Source organism: Mus musculus, chromosome 17, assembly GCF_000001635.26.
Source record: "Mus musculus strain C57BL/6J chromosome 17, GRCm38.p6 C57BL/6J".
Classification (NCBI taxonomy): domain Eukaryota; kingdom Metazoa; phylum Chordata; class Mammalia; order Rodentia; family Muridae; genus Mus; species Mus musculus.
In genome coordinates this window covers 31,734,156-31,757,524 of record NC_000083.6, presented here as the reverse complement: position 1 = coordinate 31,757,524, position 23,369 = coordinate 31,734,156, and the positions used below count along the sequence as shown (strand labels likewise).

Here is a 23,369-nt window from a genome sequence, read left to right as displayed (position 1 = left end):
TAAAAACATAAAAACAAAAACCACACACACACATACACACACACAAACAACCCACATATCAACTTAACTAGTCATACTTTTTTTTTTTTTCTTTTCCTGACTCACAGAGATCCATCTGCCTCTGCCTCCCTAGTGCTCTTACTAAAGTCATGGGCTACCTGGCTGGATCATTCTTTTTTAATTTTTTTTAAAGATTTATTTATTTATTATATAAGTACACTGTAACTGTCTTCAGACACCCCAGAGGAGGGCGTCAGATCTCATTACAGATGGTTGTGAGCCTCCGTGTGGTTGCTGGGATTTGAACTCAGGACCTTCAGAAGAGCAGTGTTAATCACTGTGCCACCTCGTCAGCCCTCGTTTTGTTTTGTTTTGTTTAAATCACATTTTTATTTCTTTTATTTTGTGGACATGTTTGTGTTTGTGTGGGGGGTACAATGCACATGTGGGGAGGTCAGAGGAGGGCGAGTTTGATGATAAGCTCCTTCATTCAGAGCCTTCTGGAACCTGCCCAACACTACTAACTCCAGTATTCGGGGCCCATCTGTAAAGGCTGCCTGAACTCTTCCCAGAGCTCACTGAAGCTCCTTCCAGCTTTGTCCAATCCCAGGGAAGGTTCACTGCGGGCGTTATCTATCCAGTGTGTATGTGTGGATATCCTCGGGGGAACTTCTCAGAGACCGAGCCCCTGGCTAAATCTGGTCTCAATTCTCAGACCCGCTGTGAAGACCCTGCCCCAATAACCTGGAGAAATAAATGCCTTTCCCTTTATCCCTGCAGTAATGGGGTTGTTTTGTTTTGTTTTGTTTTTGTTTTTGTTTTTGGCTTGGTTGGTTGGTTTGTTGTTGTTGTTGGTGGTGGTTTTGTTTGGTTTGGTTTTTCAAGACAGTGGCTTATGGAGTCTAGGCTGGCTTTGATCCCACTAGGTAGCTAAGGAAATGACCTTAGTCTTCTAGCATGCTTATGGCTTTGGTGTTCACAGTCAAGTCTGCTGTGCCTATGATAAGCATGTGATCCACCTCAGCAGGATGCACAAATGGCTGGAATAGATTGTGAGAATAGTTAAGGTCTCCTCCCTTAGTTCCAGCTGTCAGACGCCCTTTTGGACCCACCTCTCGTCCCTTTGCTCTGTGAACTCCTGGTCCTCCTGCCTCTGTCCCCTGAGTACTAGGATTACTGGCATGTCACATCAAGCCTCATCCATGTGTTGAGGGTTGAACACAGGACTTCCTGAGTACTAGGCAAGCATTCTTCCACGAGAAGCAAGCCCTCTCTCTAATTTCTTTCTTTTTTTCGCCTCTTGTAGCCCAGAGTGGTCTGAAATTTACTACGTAGTCAAGGATTACCTCAAGCTTCTGACCCTCCTGCCTCCATCTCCCAAGAACTGGGATTACAGGTAGGTGCCACCACGCCTGGCTTATTACATGCCAGGGATCGAACCGTGATTTCATGCATGATGGGTGAGAACTCTACCCACCAAGATGCACCCGACTTCTTGTCTTGAGCTTCTATTGCTGATTTGAGCATCATTGTTCTGAGCACTTCCAAAGCTGGGGTCTGGAAATCATCCTTCCTGTTGACGATTCATAGCTAACTACGCAGCAAGGCTGGTGCCCCTAGGGATGTGGGAGGAATCACTTGTAAAGTCACCAGGGCCTGGAGCCATTTATAATTTTGTGGCTACACTAGCCTCATAGCCCAGCGCAGGGTAGGTGGGCAGTGCACACCGAGTCCACTCACTGGCAAGCATAAGAGGGTGCATTGTCTGTAGAGAATTACAAAACTATTTTTCTTATAGAGTTGTCAACTCTAACCAATCAGGAACACTATGTACCTACCCCAGCGAGCCAAGCAACTCAAGTCACACCAATATGCCCTTAAGAAAAAGAAGACACAAAACACAGAGTTTTTTGTTTTTTTGTTTTCAAAAATTGGGGAAATATATTCCCCAAAATATTAGGGAAACATCCAGAGAAACCCCAAACCGTAAACAAAATTTAAGAGTGGCAATTCCTCATTTAGTTAAATACAGTCCCGTTTGACTTAGCAATTTCACTTCTTCCCAAAAGAATTGAGAGCAGAACTTAACAATGTATCTGTGCACATAATAATGTTTACTGCTGAGCTATTCACGGGAGTCACACAAAACCAGAAGCACTTAACAGTACCCATCACCAGGTGAGAAGATACGTGCAACCTAATACTGCCTGTTCCTAAAAAGGCGGGGAATCTTAAAACCTGACATCACAGGAGGAAACCTTGAGTGAAAGATGTTGGAAATGGTCTAGTCTATATAGAAGCCAGCATGGTCCTGTAAGTCTCTTACCCCAGCACCAGTGAGGTCACAGGAGGGTCAGGAGTTCAAGGTCAACTTCACCTATACAGCGTTGGACAGTCTGGGGTACATGAGGCCTTGTCTCAAAGTCTCTAGAGTCAGATTTGTAGACAGAACACAGAACGGTGGGTACAAAGGATGGAGGGGACCTGAGGGAATATGGTTTAGTTAGATTAAGCGTTAGTGTGGACCAATGAGAAGTTGATGGCAGGGACCACTGCCCAATAGGGAGCACGTTCAGTACCACACCTAAGAAACGATTCAAATGGGCCTGGAGAGATTGCTGAGGGGCTAAGAGCACTGGATGTTCTTCCAGAGGACCTGGGTTCAATTCCCAGAACCTGCACTGCAGCTCACAACTGTCTGAAGCTCCGGTTCCAGAGGATCCAACAACCTCACACAGACATACATGCAGACAAAACACCAATGCACATAAAATGAAAAGAAATTATTAAAATGATAAGTTGTGTGTGTTTGTGACCTATGTATGAGCATGCATGCGGAGGACAGGGGTCAACACTGGAGGCTTCCTCCATCAAAGCCTTACTGTTAGAGATAGAATCTCCTGTTGAACCTAGAGCTTGCTGATAAGGCTAGGCAGGCAGCCTGTGAGCTTGGGTGGCAGATGCTTTCAATCAAGCCATCTCTCCATCCTTACGATGGTAATCTATTGAGAAAAGAGATACCTAAGGTCATAGCTTAGACCTTCTGGCCACAGACCCATGTGCTGTGCTTGGGAGCCATTCCTTCTGCTGCCTGCAGGAAATATAGGCAGAAAAGAACTAAAAGGTGTTTCAGCCTGACCTACTGGTCTCTAAGTGGCCCACAGTGGCCCCAGTTGTGAGCTGCCAAGTCGAACCTTCCTTCTGGACCTTTCCATGACATGGTCCTATCAGAAGCTTCCTGCTGAGTCTTTGTTGGTAACCCATGAGCTTAACTCCAAGGACTAGAGTTACTTTATAGCAGGAAGCCCTGAGAATTGAGATACTTCCTGCTAAGTGCCAGCCTGACTATGTGTGTGTTGGTGGGAATGGCCTTCCAGGTAGACAGTCCCCCGGAGAGGCTGTTGTGACTAGACTTCTCTCATTGGCCAGGCTCCCACCTTCAGGGGAGGGCTTCACCCTGGGCCTCTTGTTATCCTGGGTAAGCACACAGCTACCTGCAGAGCTCAGTGCTCCTCCGTGGGGCTGGGCTCCTCCTCCCCAGCCCTGCCTTGGGCAGGACCCGAGCTTCTAGCATATCCAGGAGAGAGACCAAGGCGGTTGGGCACAGTGTGCTGACCATGAAGGTATGGCAGCACTCTGGTAGAATTGGGGGGTAACAAACTGGGTCCCTGTGACAGGATGTCCATGACAAAGGCAGAGCAGCAGTGGCACCATTAACCAGAGATGCCTCCCTGACTACTGCCACTCCCCACAGTGGGACAGAGTTGACACTGGGGGATGGGGGAAGAACTTTTGCTCAGCTGTGCTCACAGCCAGCTGCCAGTTTCAGTGGAGGATGGTGCCCCTTCCCTTTTCTGTGGATGGGGACATTTGCATTCTTGGGTACAGCCTGTTCAGTTTCTGCTTTCGACTGGGCCTCCAGCTACATTGGCCTCCACCCTATGTATGAAGGAAAACCAGTTCCCGTGGGTGGGGTACTACTGGTTTCTCCAGGCAGCTGTAAGAGCCCTGGGGAAAACCCCAGCTGAGAGAGCATTAGAATCACTCAGCCAGCCCTGGCCAGGTGCGAGGGCCAACTCCGCCCCCCCCCCTGGCCCTATTGTCCTTAGAGATGAGGCGATGGATGGGTTCCTAAAGTCCCATTTAAGGTGATCTGGGTCACACACAACCCTGTCCTCCCACTGTGTGCTGCCAAGCACTTAGTGGGGCAGATGGTGCAATTTCCTGCCCAGCTGCCAAGCCCAAGCTGCCCGGGAAGCAGGCACTCTAGTGGAGGCTTTCCAGTGCACCCACCTCGGAATACCTCTGATGCAGTTTTGATTTCCAAGAGTGTGTCGTCATGGAGACGTACTTAGGGGGATGCACAGAACAGGTCACTGCCAGAAAAGAGAAAATATGTGTTATTGTGGGGTCCAAGATGAGGTTTGGGTCTGAGAGCCTTCTAGAAAACCAGGCTATCGCCATGGGTACGTGGACTTGACCTCATGACTTCACAGAAAGGCTGATGGAAGAAGGAAGGGGTGTCTTTGGTCTTTAGCCTATTGTAGGGTGCACTTGCTTTCTCTTTTATGTCCGTTCATCCATCAGGCTACCCCTGGTTGTTAAGGTCAATGAGAATGCATTCAGGAGACCTGGCCAGCCCTCCTGACTCTCCTCCCTTACCGGAGACTCAGCCTTTCATGGGGCAGGAGTAGTTGTTTTGGATGACAATTTCCAAACACCAGCTATAGTCCAGGTAGGTCTGGGTGGAAACAGCCAACTCCAGGATATGGCTGGAGGCATGGCACATCATCTTCTAGATTTTTAAAGAAGTTAGGGAGATATGACAAGCCTGGTGTCTGAGGAGATGGCCCCTCTCCTGCAGGCTCAGCTCTCAATCCCATCTCTTAGTCAGGGTTTCAATTCCTGCACAAACATCACGACCAAAAAGCAAGTTGGGGAGGAAAGGGTTTATTCAGCTTACACTTCCACACTGCTGTTCATCACCAAGGAAGTCAGGACTGCAACTCAAGCAGGTCAGGAAGCAGGAGCTGATGCAGAGGCCATGGAGGGATGTTTCTTACTGGCTTGCTTCCCCTGCCTTGCTCAGCTTGCTTTCTTATAGAACCCAAGACTACCAGCCCAGGGGTGGCACCACCCACCATGGGCCCTCCTCCCTTGATCACTAATTGAGAAAATGTCCCACAGCTGGATCTCATGGAGGCATTTCCTCAACTGAAGCTCCTTTCTCTGTGGTAACTGTAGCCTGTGTCAAGTTGACACACAAAACCAGCCAGTACACCAGCTAAGGACAGATGGTGCCACCTCCACTACCGGGGGTGACATCATAAGTCTCAGCAGCTCTTGGGTCTCAAGGATCAGCAAGGAGCTGGTCCTGCTCATGGAAGGAGGTAACAGGAGGCTGAGAGGAGGTTGGAACCAGGAGTCCTGGAGTTACAACACTGGCTTTCCTTCCCTCACTTGTGAGAGTGAATGTGTAAATGTGTCCTGTGCCCACCATGGAGCAGAAATGGCCTAGAGATCCCCAGGAAAGGGGAGTTGGGAAGATGGGCAGGGCCAGAACCTTGATGGGGGTAACATTGCTATAAGTGGGGTGGGAAGGAAGAGGGGTAAGAAGGGGAGAGAAGAAGGGAGGGTAAAGGGGAGGGAGAGAAAGGATTAACATGGGACAAGCTTACTCAAGACTCAGGAAAGGGAGAGAAGGAAGAGAGAGATGGGGGGAGGAGTATCCCTGGTTGCTATGGTAGTAGCCCTTGGTCACTAACCCAGAAGGTGAAGACACAGAGCATCTTTGGGCAGGAGAAAGGGGGTAGGTGAAGGTTACCATGGAGAAAGGCATGACTTCAAGCCACTCAGATGGATAGATCCTACAGGTCAGAAGCTCTGAAGAGTATGGGTCCCTTGTGGCAGGCAGAGTCAAGATGTGCCTGGATCCTGGGGCCACATGAGACCCACTTGGCCCCGTCCACCTCCTGGCTCTTCGTGCCCTATCACTTCCTTGACCCTAACTGTCCTCCCCTGCTCCATCCCAGGGCTCCTCCACTTGTCACCTCCAGGGGTCCTCCTGACCATAGCTATAGTGCTTTTGGTCCTGCCAGTCACTCACTGTCACCCTCTTCTGGACTCTGTGCAGCAGCTTACCTGAGCTCTCTCTTTAGGAGCCTGGGGCCAGGTATAGTTCTCCTGCCACCAACTGGGTTAGGTAGATAGATGGTGTTCTAATTTCTTTTCTGTTGCTGAAATGAGAGAGAGAGAGAGAGAGAGAGAGGGAGAGAGAGAGAGAGAGAGAGAGAGAGAAGCAAAGGAAGAAACAAAGAAACAGAGAAAGAGACAAGAAAAAAGCCACCCTGACAAAAGCAACTTAGGGGAGGAAGGTCACAGTTCCAGGATTTGGTCCATCACAGCAGGGAATTCAAGACAGCAGGACCTGGAAGCAGCCACCCTCATCTACTATCAAGGGCAGAGAATGCATGCCTCCATCTGACTCACTTTCTCTTGTTTTATATAGTCCAGGACCCAAACCCAGGGAATAGTGCCACCCACTTTTAGGCTCAATTAATGTAATCAATACATGCCCTTATAGACATACATGGCCCCAGGTCAACCCGATCTAGACAGTCCTTTACTGAGACTCTCTTCCTAAATTACTCTAGATTGTATCACATTGACAGTTATCGCTAATCGTCACATTGGGATGGGTGGATGAATGAATGAATGAATGAATGAGTACACCAGCCTCAGCATAAACAATGGCCATTAGAAGAATCCCATGAGCCCCACAGCAGTTGCAGAGATACTGGCTCTAGGAGCCTATCAGTGACCTAGGAGTGATCCTGCTTTCAGGAATATAGTAGACATTTCAGAGGCAAGCAAGCCACTAACTTTCCTCAGGACCCACTTATCACTCACACTCAAAAGAGAGAGTGGAGAGCTATTGGCTTTGCCCTGGGTGAGGGGTTCCCAAGACTACCCACCCACAGCCTGGCTCTGAGGACTGAGCTCACTGAGGGTGTGGACCAGGGCCAGCCAGCTGGACCCACAGGCGACCACAAAGCAGTACTACCAATAGCTATAGCAACTGGTGGCCAGCCGTACCAATGGTTCTGAGGGTGACGGAGAAAGCAGCTTCAGGCTCAGCCTTGTACAAGGAACACTATCCTGACATTGCTAACACGACACCCTAGATGTTCCCCCAAGAGAACACAGCAGGGCCTATGATTATATACCTGCCTCCTGTTTGCATCCACATGAAAGACCTGGGCAACCTAGGGACACGGGTAGCCAGAAAGAAAGGACTACCTGACTTCTTCAGCACTTGGGAGGCAGGTGCGTAATGATTGGCTAAAAGCCCATAGCAAGACATCAGGGCCTCAGGGGCCCTGAGATGGCTTGGTTTGTACATTTGTGGAGCTGGGGCTTCTGTTAGTTCTAGCATTCCTTCATGTTGGCCTGTACTTAGATTGTCCAGTCCCGCAGTGCTCACGGCTCTCTAACAGACCCAGCCGCTGAATTGCACCACATCTTCTCAGTGCCGAGGTCTTATCTTTCCTCATTCTTCCCGAAGAGTCCTGTGAAAAAAATGTGATCTTGTCAAAGCAGCTCTTACATTCTCTGAATCTGCCTTTTAAGCTGCTAGAAAGCCAGCATCCCCTCCTCCCTGATGGAGTCTTCCAGGGAGGCCTCACTCACACTCTCCCTTGCCTTTTCTCCCTTGCTCTGTGGCAGGGCTCTTGGGTCTGCACCATGACTGGCCAGCTGACAGCCATCTCCCTGACCTGGGTGATGCTAGAGCTCTGCCTAGCACTATCCAGCTCTGCCCAGCGCTGCCCAGCTCTACCCAGCGCTGCCCAGCTCTACCCAGTGCTGCCCAGCTCCGCCCATGCCCACACACCCTCACCTAGATGGAATCATAGAATCCGGCCATGCTTCTTCTCCCGAGGTCAGCTTCACTAGGATGCTGAGGATTCAAGCCACTGTTGTTTGGCCTCCCTCCTTTTCAAGGCTTCTGCCTCGTCCTGTTCCTGCCTCAGGCGCCCAGTTTTGTATACTGGGAGCACTGCTCAGACCCCTGGCTTCCACTTCCTCACAGTCTAAGCCACTGAATCAAGTAAGTCCTCTACTGGGTTCTGTACCTGCTCCAGGTTGGCTGTATGACTGAGAGCAGATCCCCCCCCACTAGGTTTTGTTTCAAAACACATACCATGTATGTTTGACCCAGATCCAATCATGTCTTGAAATGGTTGAGCAAATCTCAGGGACTATGGCCTTTCGTTGCCCTGGGCTGGTCAGTCTGGAAATGCTAGTGCTGACGAATAGCAAGCAGTATGACAACTCTCACCATTGACCTTTGCACCCCCAAACAAGATGGAACCTCGTCGAGAGAGTTGCTATCTAAACTCTCCACCCTGCGGCTGCCTGGGGAGCTCAGGGGTCCTGGGGTTCCCCATCCATGGGACAGGACATAGCATGTAGTATGTGAGGAAGAAGCAGAGCTACGGGCACCATGCCAGATGCACAAATTATACACATACCCCTTACACTCCCAAACATATCCCTAGCACACTCTGATGAACATTGTCAGGGACATGACACAGCCCAGACATACTTGTAAATATGTTACACACACACACACCCACACACACACTTAAACGCATATACATATGTTTTCATACTCACACCAAGTTCCACATCCCCCACTGATTTACTCACAACTGTGTTATAGCACCTTTTATACACACTCACACATACACACACTCCTATATACCATATAAACACAGCATCGAATATATCCCTCATGCCATAGGCATACCACATGCACAGGTACATGTGTGCACATGTATGCACACACACACACACCCTGGACAGAGCCAGTCACTGCCTGGAGTTGTCAGTGGGTTGATTCTCAGGGACTATGGCTGGCAGCTGCAGGCTGCTATAAGCACAAGACAGGTTGGGGTAGGCCAGGCATACTATAGACATACTGGCCAAGCCACTCTCCAGTTCCTGCCAAAGCTGTGACTTCTGGTGCCAAGGGAGTGGGCCTTTACAGCTGACCTAAAAGTGTGATGTCCAGAACTATTCATGGCCACTGAGCCAGAGGAACAGCTATGTGACCACACCACATTCTTCCTGATGGGCCTGTCTGGGACTGCCTGTTCAGCACCTTCCTTGCCCTGCGGGGCCAGGTGCAGAACTCAATAAACACAGCCAAAGCCCTGGGCAGTAGCAGCTATGCATAAGCAAGTCTGTAGAGTGCTGGGATCTGCGTAGGCAGCCCCTTACTAGAGCAAGGAATGCAAGACTTTCTTATGGAGACCAGTCTGACCTTCCCAGGACACTCCAGGGAGCCCAAGTCAGAGCCCAGGGTCCTTACCCAGGCTAGCCTGAGCTAGCTAGGGAAGCCCTTGGAAACAACCAGATGGAGAGGCTATGATTCATCTGTGTTCGTCAGAGGAAAAACTGTGGCATGGGGCAACAGAAACACAGATCCTAAGCCTTTGCATTGGCCAATGTCACGGGTGCCCCTTCTAACTCAGACAGCTGAGGCCCTCATCAGCACATGTCCCCTTGGACCGAAGCTCTTGGAGCACCTCAGCTCCAGGGAAAACTAGAGTCCTGTTCCCTGAGTCTTGAAAGCTCCCAAGCACCTAGCTTTGGAATTTGCCCTGTCACTGCCTCCCTGGGAGCTCAGAGGCCATGGGAGAGAAGGGGGAGGAGGGGTGGGGGGGTGTTTGAGGGTGCTCACTCAACAGCTGGTCCTAGTGGCCCTGCCTTGCTGCAGCAGAGTGTGCCTGGCCAGGTCCTCTGTCCAGGGAACAAAGTACACAGGCACACAGCTAAGCCCCAGCCCCAGGGGCGGAGCAACACAGTGATCAGGGAGGAGAGTTACAAGCTGGTGACATTGTGATATAACTGATCATTGCTAACTGAGTCTCATTTGGCTTTACTGTATCACTCATGTAATCCATCCCCCATCCCCACCCCCAACACACGCGAACTTGAATGCGCACACGCGTGTGCGCACACACGTACACACAGACACACTCCCATCAGCTTGTTTACTCCAGATGGGGGTGTCTCAGGTAAGGAGCCATCTGCAGTATAAGAAGCCCTGGGGACTTTTCCATAAGTCCCATCGTTCCTGGCTCAGAGTAACACCCTATTCACATCTTTAGGGGACCAAGCTACTTTGTGAGCCAGGTGTCTGCTCCATAGGCTCACCTTTTACATCTCCACAGAGTCCACAAATGTCATTGACACCACAATTCTGAGATGACTTCCGGGCTAGAGAATGGGCATCTTGGAAGCAGCTCTCCTCTGTCCCCAACCCACCTACGCTGGGTCCCAGACTCTAAGTTGGGGTCCATTCAATGACAGGGCCAAGTGAGCACCTCGCTTGCCTCTCCCAGTGTCTGCCAGGCGATGGTTGCCAGGCTAAAAAAAGCAACATTGTTCAGCGGCGTGGCTTTGACGTCTCTGCCTGCCAGTTCGTTCCAGATGACAAGTCCACACAGGCTTTGCTCCTCACTCAGTCCCCAGGCGCACACCCACATTCAGAGGGGCCTGTACACCCTCGGGCAGTCACGTAAGGAGACAGAGCCACTGCTGAGCCTGCCTGGGAAGTCCAGGGCCAGATCCCCAGGGGCCCCGAGGAATGCTCCCTCTGAGGAGAAGTGTCGGGGACAGCTTCCTGTGGGACTCATGCTGCCGCCTCCCTTTCGTGGGCAAGCAGGCCTCTGCGCTGGAATGTGGAGGGTGGTTTCTATGTAGAAATAGTATGGGGGAGGGTACAAGTGACGCTGGATACGTGCAGAGGCTCAGGGGATCCGGCTAAGAGGTTGTCCTGGGGTCACTTGCAGGGCTACTCCTTTGGGCAAAGCTCCCTCCAGAGGGTTCACATCCAGCCTCTCATGTCCTCCTGAGGGCCAGCTCCCCCATTCTTGTCCTTATTGCTTACTGCATCCTGGGGACACCACAGCCAGAAGAGTCTGGTTCCACTACTTCTGAACAGCTTCGGGAGGACAGGAAGGACACCGCCCACTTAGGGTACCAACAGGTGGACTATCAGTGTGCCCCCAGAGTATTTATGCAAATCTGTTTCCTATCCTAGCAGGAAGGAGGATGGGGGAGGGGCAGCGACATGTTGGACACATCACTCACGCCTGAGGTGGCTTGGGAGCTTTAAAGAGCTGAATCAAATCCAGTAGGTTCAGGACAGTGTCCACAGGTCAAGGACCAACCAGTCAACAGGATGTGGAAAGCAAAGAAGACAGCCCTATGAGAGGACACTGTGAGAGCCACCAGGAGCATGAGATTTACCATATGGCTACAGAGGACTGAGGTCCATCCAGGGAGCCCCCCATTGCAAAGATGCAACTTTGGCTAGACCTCATCTTGAGCTTCTACTAGCCTGAGAGGTTGCTGGGGCCAAACAAAGCCTCTTAAGGATCATTGCATGTGACAGAAAGCATCCACAGGTATCAATCACTCCCTGCCCACAACAACTGCCACTCAAACACTCTGGAAGACCCTTCTCCATCCAGGAGAATGGAATCACCCCTTCCACTCCCCAGAGCCTCCCAAATGCCCTGCCAGGGTGAACTTTACCTGACCCTTTTGGCCAAGGTACCAACAGGTGGGACCAAGGGGACCGGATTGTCACATCTGCACTGGGTGGAGCATGCACGGCTACCCTGCACCTGGAGAAGATGAGTCACTGTCACAGAGGAAATAGTGCCCTTCCCAATTTTCCTGCACAAGACCTAGCCAGTCAGGAGTTCAGAGTAGAGAAGGAAGGGGGCGGGGGCTCACAAGCTCCTACCTGTGACTGAGGGGCTGTTGACCGCCACTGATGACCACTGGGGAAGGGAGAGTCACTATTCTTCAGGAGTGTGGCCCTTTTAGGTCAACCTCTCTGCAGGGGCTGCTAGTCCCACCTTCAATCTTACAGGTGGAGCACTAAGTGAATTAGGTGAGTGTCTTAGGATTCCTGTTGCTGTGCTGAAACACCATAATCAAACTTTGGGGAGGAAAAGGGTTATTTCAGCTTACACTTCCATGTTGCTTTTCATCATTGGAGGAAGTCACGACAGGAAGCAGGAGCTGATGCTGAGGCCATGGAAGGATGCTGCTTACTGGCTTGCTCCCCATGGTTTGCTCAGCCTGCTTTCTTATAAATTTAGGACCATCAGCTCAGGGATGGCCCCACCCACAATGGGCTGGGCCCACCCCCATCAATCACTAAGAAAATGCCCTACAGCTGGATCTTATAGGGGTATTTCTCAATTGAGATTACCTGCTTCCAGATGACTCCAGCTGTGTCAAGTTGACATAAGACCAGCCATGACAGTTGAGTTATAGAAGGAAAGAGAGAAAAGAAAGTTGAAGGTGTAGGAACAGATCTGGAGGGGTGAACTTAGGGATGAATAGGATCAAAGCATACGGTGTTCGTGTGTACAAAACCCAAAGAATTAACAAAAAAATATTTTAATTATTCATTTTAAAATTGATATTTAAAAAAAAAAACAGAGAAAAGGGCTGGGCGTGGTGGCACACGCCTTTAATCCCAGCACTTGGGAGGCAGAGGCAGGTGAATTTCTGAGTTCGAGGCCAGCCTGGTCTACAGAGTGAGTTCCAGGACAGCCAGGGCTACACAGAAAAACCCTGTCCTGTAAAACAAAAACAAAAACAACAACAACAACAAAAACAGAGAAAAGGGGTGAAAGGGAAGAGGCTGCCAGTGAATTCCAGGTAGTGGGCACCCAGAGGTTCCAGGGGTAGGTTAATGAAGTAGGAGAGACACAATGAGGCACACCCGTTTAGACACTATGTCATTATCCTGCATCTGGCTCTGACTGCCCTCTTCCCCATTCCAGTCATGTGAAAACAAAAACCTTACATTATATCTACATTGTTTAACTTTTCATTTTTTCTTCTATTTTTTTCCCTATAGCCCTGGGGTTCTGACTCAAGGCCTCAGTCAAGCGCTGAACCACAACTGTGTGCTGCGAGCATTTGAACATGCAGAGACCCATGCCCATTTGTGTGCATTTAAAGGATACGGTAAGAAGTCTGGTAGTTTGAATATGATTGACCTAAGGAGGGGCTCTATTAGGCGGTGTGGCCTTGTCGGAGTGGGTGTGGCCTTGTTGGAGAAAGTGTGTCACTGTGGGTGTGGGTAATGAGACCCTCCTCCTAACCATGTGGGAGCCAGTCTTCTAGCAGCCTTCAGATGAAGAGGTAGAACTCTCAGCTCCTCCTGCACCATGCCTGCCTGAACACTGCCATGCTTCCACCTTGATGATAATGGACTGAACCTCTGAACCTGTAAGCTAGCCCCAATTAAATGTTGTCTTATAAGAGTTGCTTTGGCCATGGCGTCTGTTCACAGCAATGGAAACCTAAGACAGATATCTTCCTCTATTGTTTTCAATCTTACTGCCTTGAGCCAGGGTTTCTTACTAAACTAGCAGCTCACCGTTTTGTCTAAGCTTTTTGATTAGTGTGTTGGGATCTGCCTGTCTCCGTGCTCCCTGAGCACTGGGGTTACAGGCATATACAACCAAGACCAACTTCTTATTTGAGTGTTGGGGATTTCAACTCAGTCCTCGTGATCTCAAAGCAAGTATGCCTACCTACTGAGCAACCTCTCTAGGCCCTTTCTCTGATAGGCTAGACTACTATCGGCTGGCCTTGCTGGTAGCCTTTGGTGAGCCAGGGCTGACTCACCTATTGTCCATGTCCTAGTTAGATTTCCATTGCTGTGGTGAAACACTATGACCAAAAGCAACTCAGGGAGGGAAGAGTTTATTCCAGCTTGTAATTCTCAGGTCTCACTCCACCATGGAGGGAAACCAGAGCAGGAACCCAGGGAGAACCTGGAGGCAGGAACTGAAGCAGAGATTCTGTATGGAGGGTGCTGCTTGCTGACTTGCTCTCCATGGCTTGCTCAGCAGTATTCTGGGGGCTGCCGCATCAATCATTAATCAAGACGATACCTCACAGAGTTGCCTACAGGCCAATATCATGGAGGCATGTGGCTAGGCTTGTGTCTGGTTGACAAAAAAAAAAAAAAAGCCAAAAACCCAAAACATGCCAGCACTGTCTAAGGCATGTGCACCAACACTGCTTTCAGGCCTAGAATCTATGGATACATCCAAAGCTACCACCATGTGACTGAGATGGCTTGACACAAAGCTGTCGTCACTTGAGTGTGAGTCCGTGGAAGGTGCCTCTCAGAGACTTCTCCAGAGAGGTGTACTTGATGAAACATAATACTGTAAATAGACTGTAATAAACAGACTGTCCATGGCGTCCTGGAGGCGTCTTAAGGAGTAGGCATGGGAGGCAGGGAGCCATCAGCCAGGGCAGCTGCATTCTCAGGCTTCTGGGGTTGCTGTGGCCAGAGGCTCCATCTACCAGGACACTGGCTTGGTCCATGGACTCCATAGGACTATTTTGTTTTTTTAAAGGGGTGAGATTCAGTTCATGAATTTACTCAGTTTTTCTTGTATCTCCAAATCTATTATCATTATAACAATGCATGCATGTATTCATCCCAACATACACACATACACACATATTTGCACACATACACAAACATACACACACACATACACACATATACACACATACATACACACATATATAAACACATATACACACATACATACACACATATACACACATACACACATATACACACACACATATACACACATATACACATATATACATATAAACACACTCTTACACACATATATATACACCACAGAAATGCACACACACACATACACACAGAGAAAGCAATGCCTTAAGGCCTGAGCAGAGATGGTGGCTTCAGGCCTCAGGCAGCCTGAACTTTGTCAAAGAGGTTCAGTTGGCTAGAAAGATTAGAGAAGGGATGGGGTGGGTGTTCTGCCTAAACCTATGCTCAGCATGGCATCTCTGGCTTGATGAAAGCAAGTGATGCCAGACAGGACTTGCCTCCTTGCCCAGCTGGGAATGCTGATGCCTCCACCAAGCCTGCTCTTGGGGAAACATGGGAAAGAGGAGGAAAGCCACTGTCCAAGGGCTGCAATCAGACAAGTTGATTTAACTGGCCCTGCCACTGCCAAGTCTGGCCAAGTAGAGGCTGTGCTGGGTTAGCGAGTTCTTATGGCAGCAAGGGGATACGCAAGTGTATGCAAACGAATGTGTGAGTGTGTGCTGGGGTAGATACATGCATCAGAGTGTGTGCTTGTGTGCCTCTGTGTGTGTGCCCACGTGTGTGCTAGGGTGGATGTATACATCACTCTGTGTGTGTGTGTGTGTGTGTGTGTGTGTGTGCGCATGCTCAGAGAGATATATGCATCACTGTGTATGTGCATGTGTTAAGGGTGGATGCGCACATCACTCTGTGTGTGTGCATGCATACATCACAGTGCATGTGTTTGTGTACCTGTGAGCTTCTCACTTAACCTAAAGGTTTCCACAGCTCTCTGACGCAGCAACCTGGCGCCCAAAGACAACCAGCTAGAATAATATGGGATCAAACACCTGCCATTCTGTCTCTGCCTCAGGAATTTCTTGTTCCTTTCCTGGGGAATTTCAATTCTCAATGTCCTCCACAGAGAGACTGAGTCCCCCTAGTCACCACACCAGGCTACCAAAGCTCCTTAGGAATGACAAGGTCAGTGCCAGCCTGACCCCCACACAGCACACCTCACAATGGGGAACTGGCTGTCCCTTCAAAGGAAGAGCAATGGTGCCCAGGGAAAGAGAGAACCCTGTGTAACCCCTGGCCAAGATACCTCTACCACATCTGGCCCTGGGGCCTTCCTGGAGCAGAGATGCAGGGCAGGAATCCATACTCAGGGCTACTGGTCTTCTGCATGAAGCCCATCAGCCAGAGTTCAGCACTGTGCTCCCAAGAGTAGCCTGTCACTTGAGAAGCATGAAACAGAAGCCATGCTCTGAACACAGAGCCCAGCCCCTGACGACCCAGCCCTCTTGGAGCAATCTGTTGGCAGAGATCACAATCAAGGCTGAGGCAGAGGGTAGCTGGGAGCCCAAATCCCCAAGGGTTTGGGATGGTTAAGGTTAATTAGTAAGATGGACCTCTGGAAGTGCCTGTGGGGGGATTATCTTGACTGCCTTGGCTGGTGTAGGAAGGCCTACCCATTGTGGGTGGCACCACGTCCTTGCTGGATCCATTATGTAAATGAAGAAGGGAGTTGGGCAGCCGCAAGCATTGCTCTCTGCTTCCTGACTGTGATTAGGATGGGAAGACGCTCCACCACCCTGGGCTCCCTGTAGCTGGAGTAAGCCCTTTCTCCTTTAAGTTGCTTTTGCCAGAGGACTTTATCATAGCAACATTTTTTTTTAAAATTAAGGACTAAAGAAAGGTCCAGAGCCTAGCTGCCCAAGGTGACCTAGTGACACTCTGGAATAGCAGGGTGAGTGTTTAGAGCGCAGGCAGGCAGAAGTGAGTTATCTCCCTCTGCTGGGAATCTGTGTGGACCAACTGGTGTGGCTTCTCCACAGTTCACAAGGAAGAAGTATCTACCTGTGGGCCAGCATGGAAGGCTAGTACCATCCAGGAACCCTTGGAGGCTGCGGCAGGGAGACAGCAAGTGCTGGGCCAGCCTGGATCACAAAGTAAGACACTGGAGCGAGAGAGAGACAGAGAGACAGGAGATAGATAGAGACAGACAGAAAAGAGAAAGGAGAGGCAGAGACATGACACAGATAGGCAGACAGACAGACAGACAGACACAGAAAGAGACAGAGAGCATTGTGGTCCTATCCCTACACCTTTTGCAGCCTGATCCTCTTTGTAGTTGGTCAGGAAGTTTAGTGGGTAGCACATGTAGAACAGAGCCAGCCATTCATCTGCAGAAGAACGTCAGGATTGCTTTCAGCTTTGGGGTGGTCGTGGACAAAGCTACTCTGAACAGCTGTGACAGGCTCTGTATGAACACAGGTCTTTATAGTCCTGGGACAAATGTCCAGAAATGAACTCAGTTGGTCGTATGATGATGGACATTTGGTTTCCTAGGAAAACACCAAACCCCATGCAGGGTGGCTGCACCGTTTGACAGCAGCTAGAACGGCCTGGCTTCTGGTGTCATTTCTCACAGCGAGGGCCCACGCACAGTGTGAGATTTCCCCCATAGTGGCTAATGCTGTTCCTTACTTGTAGCTCTAGGTCTGTCTGGCAAAATGCCTGCTTGTGCCCTTTGCCTAAGTTCCCACCACCTTGTTTGGCTGTGACCCTTGAGTGGTGAGAGTTCTCTGTGTACTGTAAGCACCAGTCCTTTGCCGGATGCGTGGTCTGCAAACATTTTCTCCCAGTCTGTAGCACGTCTTTTTAGCCCTTGCGCAAGATGCTTCCCAGAGCACAAGCGTCTCATTTTGACGCCGTCTAGTGTGCCTGCCTTTACTTTGGTGGCTTCTGGTGTTATTCCTGAAACCTCTTCCCCTAACCTTGGAGCCTGAAGAGTTTCTATTTTCCTACATGTTTTGTAGTTTGGGGGTTGGGGAGAGGGGAGAGTTGCAGTTAACCTGTGACCCATGGTGAGTTTGTCTCAGTAGCAGCTTTGAAAGGCTCAGGCCAAGGGCCATTTTTTTTTTTCCAACCTCGACTTTGCTCCAGCAACTCTCTTCCACTGAGTAACTTTTTGTCCTTTTGTCAGAAATCAGCTGGGCACAGGTCGGGGCCTCTGCTTCTCTAATAAGGCCACACTGTCATGAAGACCGTGCCTTTACCGTAAGCTGTGAAAGCCTCTCTCTCCTGAGCCCCGTGAGTGGAAACTTACACCTGCTCCCATGTGGGGAATTAGGAACGTTCTGGTAGCCAGGGCCTCTTGAACAGCTGCCAGTTAGTAGGCATGCGGATGCCGAGCCTGTGCGCAGGTGATGCCAGTCGAATGGTAAATGCACTTCTTCTTTTTACCCCGGAGAGACAGATTGCTGGAAGGAGAGGAAAGAATGTTGTTCGCCTTTGCTCTTGGCTCCGGTGCCGGTGCCGCCTTGCCTGGGCCCCAGACTTTATTTATACACCTTGGACAAGCAAAAATGTAGTGAATGCTAGGAGCAGAGTTTCCTGAGCTTTGGGGATAGGGGTCCACCTCTGAGGTTCAGAGGCAGGGAGGGAGCCATCTTTGATGTGTCTGGGGTGACAGGGTAGCTCAGCAGAAAGTTCAGAAGGATTAAATCTAGTTGTTGATGTCCATGTCTCCTACTGAGTCACATGGCCTTGAAACATGGCTGAGATGGTCGCAGCTGCTGTTCTGAGCTGGGAAACCATTTACCATGGAATCACTACTCCCCATGCAGGTGAGGTAGGACCAGTTGGAAGCAAGGCACCCCAAAGTAGAATCTCCAAGGAGTCATTAGACCCTGATACCCTCGCTGTACCTCCAGACAGTCCATCTGACTGACTGAGCGGGAGTCAGCTGATGGTCTCCATTGAGAGCCAAGGGAGGGTTTCCCAGAAAGAGAAAGATGAACGGACAAAGTGTAGCCGGAGAGGCAGATGGGCAACATGAATTCTAAATGGGAAAGAGCAGAATCAAAGCCTTGGGACTAGAACTCCTGTCAGGCTCTAGGGCAGTTCTTCATGACGGATTCCTCAGATCCTGGGAGCCACAAGTCCAAAGTCAGAGTGTTGGTTAACCATGCATGCTCTTCTGAAGGCTCTGGAAGAAAGTCCTTCATGTCTTTTCTAGATTCCAGCAGCCTTGGGTATCCCTTGCCTATGGCCATATTGCTCTTCCTCCTCCTCTTCTTCTTACTTCTCCTCCTCGTCTTCCTCCTCCTCTTCTCCCTCCTCCTCTTCTAAGGACTGGCTCCCTACTGTTTCTTTCTGTCATCTCTCTCTGCCCCTCTCTTCAAAGGACACAAATGATGACCTCCAGGCCCATCTGGCTAATTCAGGATGAGGGCCTGACTAAAGAACCTTCCCTTAGTCCCATCTGTCAGCACAATAAAAGAAAACATCCTGAGATGTCCTAAATTTAATTTAAAAGCCAGGCGGGTGAGGCTAGAGGGGAGAGAAGGAAATGGGTACGTTAACAGCTGCAGGCTGACCCAACAAAGACTGCTTATGTTGCAACCTGACTGAAAACCCATCACAGAGGGCCACAGTGCCCCCAATCCTCTTTACATAGAAACTCCATGAGCATTCACTCCAGCTGGCCCACAAGCCACAGGTCTAGCCTCTACCCCAAAACTCTCTGTGAATCCCACCTCTTACCAGTGGCTAGCAAAGGGGGGCGGGGCTCTGAGGGGGTCAGGTGACATTCCTAAACTGCCACCTCACCCTGCAGCTGGAAGCCTGCAGATACATGTCCCAGCTCCTCATCCTCGTCTGGCTGGCATCTAGATCTCTTTTCCTTCCCTAGATCCCTGCCTCTCAAGAGTCAAGATGGCGGGTGACCAGCTATAAAGCCCTTTCCATTCCTTGTAATAGTTAAATGCCAATTCACTGCTCTGCCATATAAAGTTATATTCACAGGTTCCCATGTTGAATCGTGGGTGGATCTTTATTTGTTTATTTAGATCTCAAACACCTCCCTGCCCCCACGTCCAGGTCACTCCTTCACAGAGTCCCTCCTTCCATCGCTCCTCCCCTTCTCCTCTGTAGCCTCCACCCCTCCACTATGATACCTCAGAGTCTCCGAGGGTGAACGAACAGACCAGCAGGCTGAGGCAGAGTCTGGCTGGACAGAATAGAAACCTTGGTCAGCTCCTGGAGCAGCCTTCATCTTAGCTTGGTGACTTGGTGACACTTAGGTTAGGTGACTTGGGAAGGAGGAGGTGGATGAAGGGAAGAGCCAGAGAGGTGAGCAAGGACCCACGCTTGCCAAGGACTCAGGTCATGTACAGCTTTGGGCTCATCACTGGGGCTGAAGGGGACACAGCTGTGATGCCTTTGGTCTAATTCCAACAGCCACCATGAAGTAACGTAGTTAATGAATTCAATCACGCTCTTTTGAATAACACACTTTGGTACTGCTGTAGTTTTATGATCCAAAAGTTAGTTTGTTAACCATCAGCATCGTGTGTGCCAATTCCCCAAACCCTGTGCCAATCGTTGCAGGGTTTTGTTGTTTTGGGTTGTTTTGTTTTGTTTTGTTTTTGAGATTCAAAAGGGGTGTGTCCCTTTCAAGGGACTTCTCTCCCAACCACTTTACTCATGGCAGGCACTGAAGGACCTCAGACACCCTAGGAGAATGACAATGATGTCCCTGCATACCACTGCCATGCATCCTGACAACCGAGAGAGGCCTGGAACCTCTCTACCTCCTGAGCCCCAAGGATCTTCCAGCACAAGAAGTATGTGGTGCCAGAACGTGGGAGCTCCAGAACCAAACATTTACCAGAAAAGACAGGGAAAGCCACGCCCTACCCATTCACAGATGAATGGGTTGATACTGCAAAGGGACCGTGGCCCTGGCGTGGGTTTGGGAGGCTGAACTGCCAAGGCTCCCAAAGCCACAGCAGTTCCCTACTGCCTTGCCCGGCCGTAGTACCAGTCCAGAACCTCCTCCCCTTCTGTCTCCAAGTTGCTTCATTGTGAGGTGACGTTAGGCCTTGCCCTTTCAGAAATGGTTCTGCAAACATGACCTCCTTTTGCCTGGTGACTGCATCAGCCAAGCCTGTGGGGCAGACCAGCCCCTCCTCCCATCCACCTGCTGCCCCTCCCCTGTCAGAACACCTCGATGGGACATCCAAGCTGAACAGGAAATAGAACTGTTTCTGGCTCCTGCAAGACTGAGACAGTCTCCTAGCAACTGAAGAGGGCTTACAGGATGGGGGGGTGGGCTGGTGGGGGGGATACTAGCAGTGGTTACTGACCAGACACCTCTGCCACTGACTCCCTCTTGACCCTGGCAAGACAGGACAGCAGTTACGGAGAGTGTTGGCATGTGTATGTGTGATACTTGGTAGCTCAGCTGGCTGGGTCCTTCTACGAGATCCATAAAACCGGTTCCAGAGTTCCCCTCTGGGTTTGTTGCTGCTGATCAGGGGCCAGAGGACCAACCTGGTGTTGATACTCAGGGACAGATAGCTCCTTACTGTGGCCTGGAGACTCCTCTCATGGCTCACGTGAGTGGCTGTTCCCATGCTTTCAGGAGGATCACGGGAAAGGGAAACGTTGGACAGGTCCATGTAGCCAACCTTCAGGTCCCACCAATCCCTAGAAAGGAGAATCTTCACAAGAAACCTTCTCTTTATCAAGGAAACAGTTGCCAGTGTGCCCTGCCCCCATCTCCAAGGCCTACCTCTCTTAGGGTTTCCATTGCCGTGAAGAGACACCATGGCCAAGGCTACTCTTATAAAGGACAACATTTAACTGGGGCTGGCTTAATGGGTCTGAGTTTCAGTCCATTAGCATCATGGTGGGAAACTTGACGACAGTGTCCAGGCAGGCATGGAGTTGGAGGAGCTGAGAGTTCTACATCTTATTCCAAAGGCAAACAGGAGAAGACTGTCTCCCACATGGCTAGGAAGAGGGTCTCAAAGACCACCCCACTGTGATACACTTCCTCCAACAAGGCCACACCTCATAACAGTGCCACTCCCTGGGCCAAGCATATTCAAAGCATCACACTGCCCATTGGATCCTCTTCTCTCACAGTGTAGGTGGGGCCAACCCCTAGGCTCACATGGCTCTGGCTCCTGTACTGGATGAATTTTTCAACCTGAAGCCATGGAAGGTGTCATGGCTACTCCTAGTTGTCAACTTGACTCTATCTGGAATGAACTACAATCCAGAATTGGAGGGCTCACCTGTGATCCAGATCTTGAGGCTGGAAGACACAAGTTTCTGACCTGGATCTTGGCATGGAGATCGAGAGGCATAGTGGCCATGTAAAGCTTAGGCCCAGGCAAGGTAGTATATGCCTTTAATCCTGAAATTAAAGCAAGGAGATCTCTGGATTCAAGGTCAGCCTGGGACAAAGTAGTCCTAGATCCAGGTATGGTGGTACACACCTTTAACCTGGGCCAGACCTTCTGCTGGAGGCTTACATAAGGACATTGGAAGAAGGAAGACTCACTCTTCTTCACCCGCTTGCACTTACTTGCCAGCACATCTGTTGGAACCTACTTCTACAGAAGACCAGCTGAAACAGCTAGTGTCATGGGACTGAGCCACTATTAGATCCTTGGACTTCCCATTCACAGCTGCCTATGGTTGGGTTAGTTGGACTATAGACTGCAAGTCATTATAATAAATTCCCTTAATATAGAAAGACATTCCATAAGTTCTGTTAACTCTAAAGATCCCTAATACAGAGAACGAGGATCCAAGAACAACCGTCGCAGACATCTAAAGCTCTTCATGAACCTTCAAAGCAGCCCCCCACCCAATAGCAATCCTTCTATTGGCGCTTGCTGCTCCCAAGCCCCCCACCAGGTGACCCCAGAAATCAGAGAATCTGAGCCTCAGACGCTAGACAGGCTCCCAAGGGCAATCACTTCCTCTGCGCTGGCCACGATTGTCTGAATGGCGTTTACCTGTGTAGTCTGAGACCTGGGATACAGCCTGCCTGCTCCGAATTCATGAAAGGAAGACGCCCCGGGGAGATGAGAGTGTGCTGTGGAAAGTCTCTGCTCGACAGACTCTTGGATTCTTTCCGGTTCCAAAAGGCTAAGGTAGGTGGGAGCACAGTGGGGGTGGGGCAGGGGTGGGGAGAGGAGTCTGGGATGGGAACTGCCGACAAGCACCCCACCCCCAGTTGCCTCTCACACAAGAGCACAGCAGGCAGCACCTTCTTTCCTCTGAGAAACAGGAAGTCCACCTGCAGTGATCTGAACTCATTTGGGAGACTGTGGCAAGGGCTGGCGAGGTATTTTCTTCCTGGTTGTAAGCATCTGGTAGTACAGAGACAAAGCCGCTTGCGTCATCCCTGCCCCTCTGTCTCCCAACCCCCTGAACCAGAACCAGACTGCTTCACAATAAAGTCTTTGCTGTGGTTTAAGTCTGGGTGCTGAAGGCTTGCGTCCAGCCACATGGAGCTAGCTGGAGGGTAATAGGTCCTTGAAGAGGTGGAGGGCTTGGGTACCTGTCTTTGGAGTGGACTGTGAGATATGGTCTCCGTCTGTCTCTCTCATGCCTGACAATGAAATGAGCAGCTTCCTTCATCATGCTCTCTGCCTATGACATGCCACCATGAGCCCAAAACAGGGACTATCAGTCACGGACTGACCCCTCTACAACGTGGCCATTATAGCAACAGAAAAATAACAGGAGCCCTCATTAGCCTCTCCCTGAGCCCATTCATCCATAGATCCAGAACTATCTGCCTCCACCAAGTGGACATTAGTCATCAGCCAGAGGTCAGGGAGCATGCTTAGCTTCTATGGATATTCCACAGCGT

General features: G+C 50.2%; 1 long non-coding RNA gene across 3 annotated transcripts; it reads right to left on the bottom strand.

The window, feature by feature from the left end:
• Positions 1-1,890: 1,890 nt before the first annotated feature.
• On the bottom strand, positions 1,891-21,817 carry Gm30316. Of its 3 annotated transcripts, none has more exons than XR_003952224.1 (5): positions 21,778-21,817; positions 21,064-21,184; positions 12,296-12,315; positions 11,608-11,699; positions 1,891-7,568 (listed from the first exon to the last, which is right to left on the bottom strand). It is a non-coding gene; the product is annotated as a predicted gene, 30316 (long non-coding RNA). The 3 variants fall into 3 exon arrangements; XR_003952223.1 differs by lacking the exon at positions 21,778-21,817 and adding an exon at positions 21,270-21,299; XR_001782277.1 differs by lacking the exons at positions 11,608-11,699; positions 12,296-12,315; positions 21,064-21,184; positions 21,778-21,817 and adding an exon at positions 7,898-8,181 and having other exon boundaries at positions 1,891-4,376; positions 7,300-7,568.
• Positions 21,818-23,369: the final 1,552 nt, after the last annotated feature.